This window comes from Arachis ipaensis, chromosome B01 (genome assembly GCF_000816755.2).
Source record: "Arachis ipaensis cultivar K30076 chromosome B01, Araip1.1, whole genome shotgun sequence".
Classification (NCBI taxonomy): domain Eukaryota; kingdom Viridiplantae; phylum Streptophyta; class Magnoliopsida; order Fabales; family Fabaceae; genus Arachis; species Arachis ipaensis.
This window is the reverse complement of record NC_029785.2, coordinates 76890809-76894060: the sequence shown is the minus strand read 5'-3', so window position 1 is coordinate 76894060 and position 3252 is coordinate 76890809.

Sequence of the window (3252 nt, the reverse complement as noted above, 5' to 3'; positions counted from 1 at the left end):
GTTTAATTTTTTTTAAAATATATTTTATATTTTAATATGTATTTTATGCTTAATTAATCTGTCTCTCTCTCTGTCTATAGATATATATATTCGTTTGCCATTATTGAGTATTAAAAAGAATTATATACAAAATGTGCCATATTGCTGGAAAATTCATGACAGTTAGTAGTGGGATTTGAAATATATCATAAAGTCATATGCTTCATCTGAATTTTTGTTATAGTAGTAATTAATAATGATTAAGAGATGAGTAACCAAAGTACTTAAAGATGTTTGCTTTAGTTGGATAGAAAGGGGAATAATATTTTCTTACATTGCTGGATGGACAAGGTATTGTCACATTGTAGAATGACACTCATAACAAGCAATGCTTCTATCAAATAAATAATAATAAAGAGATAATCATTTTGTTGTGCTTAATAATCTCTACATAAGAAACTGAACCACTTTCCTTGCTTCTCTTCTTTTCTCTTCTCTCTAAGCAAAAGAAGTCCAATGCCTTCATTGAATTTATCAGGTCTTAATTAAAGTAATATTTCAATTAGTTAACACACATCCCTATCTGTACTGTATGGTCCATTAATAAAGTTCTATGAATTTGATTTGCGAAAGTAATCAATAGGCTAAGTATTCTTTATTGATTTTTTCATGGCATTTTTGACAAGTGTAGATTTAGTAATAAAAGTTCTTTCTGAGGCAACTAGTAAGACAGTTACAGAGTGGAAGGTCTGGAATATAGAGCTGCATTTCCCGTGCAAAAACCACCTAGTGCTAATTTTTACCCACAAGACATGGACAAAAAGGTATACCATACTCTATTTAATTTTGATAAGCATAGATAGAAAAGTTTGGTTTCATTTTCAAATATGATGTGCAAACAAAATTTCAGGAGTTTGAAATATGGAAGGAGAGTTTGGATAAGGATCAACAGAAAGAGGCATCGAACTTTTTCAACCTTCATTGATTAGGTACAAATTGCAAAAATATAATGCAACTGCTGTTAGGAGATGCTACATTACTAGGCTTAGAACATAGGTATCTTCTTTGGATAATTTCTTAATTTCTAAATAGTATTAAGTGGTACTCATTTTATTTTATTTAACAAATTAAGTGGTTGTTATAATTCATTTAGTTCAAAACAAGGGTATTATGGTTTTCTAAATTGAGAGTCTGCTAATTGTGTAAATTCAAAATAATTAAAGAAAAATGAGGAGGAACTGAAACTGAAAGGTCTTATTTACCAAAAGGATAAGAACCTCTAGTTATATCCTCTTGCAATGTTGCTCTTTATTCTCCCTTGATCTTGCCCCTTTTTTATTGTGTTTGAAATTATTAGCATCTTGGTCGCCACTTTCTATAGTATGTTGTATATGCTGCACACCTATGAGCTACCCTATGAATATAAATGGACCATCAATTACAATTACACTATTGGTTAATTAGTTCTGGATTCTGTTTAGGTTTTTCTTCAATGCTTTCTCTCACTTTCTAGTCTCTAGGTATTCTACATAATTAATAATCTTTATAAATCCTGTTATTCTGGTTTATAATAATTCAGGAACCAAGCAAGCCTACAGAGAAATTGAATGTACCTAGCAACAATAGCTGATTCTCAACCACAACCACATTAGCTGGACTGCTCCCCAAATTCTGCTTGTTACTGCTACTGTCAATCCCCATTTCAGCAACCGTTTGAGCTTCAAAACAAGTAGATTTTCTTATCTATATCATAATAAGTGAATGCATGTGTTAGATTATATGTTGTACTTGATTTTATGCATTATTGTCAAGAATTCCTTGATCTCTTCTTCTAATTGTTTGGTAGAAAGTTTGGGGAGGTACTTCTTCTATGTTTAGTCTTGAGATTTTATTTTAGATACTTTTTATAATTCTTATAGTGTTATGGCTTCATTTTGGTGAATGTTCTTCCATTCAACATTATCTTTCGTGAATGGAACTGATTTTAGATATAGATATAGCCTTAGTTTTATACATTAAAGGAATAACTTGATAACATTAAAGGAATGATATCGTAATAGTTTAACTGCATGCTAGAGAGTAATGTATCTATTAATTATTAATCACCACTTGCCATTTCAATTCTATGGTAGGTCTTCTATATGGTATTGCTTTTGTCCATTATGTATTGCCTTTAGATTTTATCTTATGTACCTTCTATAGTAGTTATAGTGCTATGGCAAACAAGAAAGACAAAACTTTAAGGTCAAGTATCTCAATGAGAGATATCATCTATGAACAAGAAGAGCAAATTGAATTAGGTCCTCGACAATCCCGATTAATATCATCTATGAAGAAAACTAGAAGATTGAAAGATGGTTCTATGGTTAATATCATTGGTGAGCTAGAGGATACTGCATCAAGCCCTTCACAAACGCCTTTAGTACTGCATACTAATGATGGCGGTAAGTGATCCTTTATTGCATTTTTTTAATTTGAGTGTTATGACTATTATTGATTTCACCTTAAGATGTTTGCGGCTGACCAACTTTAGCCTGTCATAAAAGAGTTATAAAAGTTTTAGTTTCTCAAAATACGTTGAGTTTGGCTATGCATTGGCTCTTAAGTTCACAATGATTTTTCAACACACACACATGAACATATTGAGATTAGCACACTCTAAGAAATGGTGAAATTGCACTTTTATAATATTAGATTGAATGAATAGATAGATGTCTTTTAGAAATTCTCTCCTCTCTATTCTAAACTTTCTCATTCTTGATAATAGGACCAGCTTTAGCACCCCAAGCTAATGATAATGATAGTAAGTAATCATGTTTTATGTTTAGTTTAATACTAATGATATATGTGTAGTATTTTATGTATAATGGTCTTTTATTTATTGATTTCCATAAAAGGACCAACAACTAAGAGAAAAGGGGTCCGACAAAGTGCTTTAAAACTCATGGTTTAAGCTATGAGGATCGGTTGCCAATTAGATTAAATAAGCATGGTCAACCAATAGGTTGTAATCGCACCAAGTTAAGCAGTCATTTGGGGACTTTGGTTAAAAATGCACGCCTTGCTCCATTGACATATATAAGTTGGCGTGGACTTAAAGATAATTGGGAAGATTTGTGGGAAGCTACCATTGTATTACACTTTTACACTTTTAACTTAGGTGTTTTTTTTTATTGATTTTAAAAACTAAATATTAATTAACACATCTATGTCCATTATGGTGCAGGAAAAGTTTGACATCGTAGTACTTGGTAAAGCGTGGGTTTTCAAAAC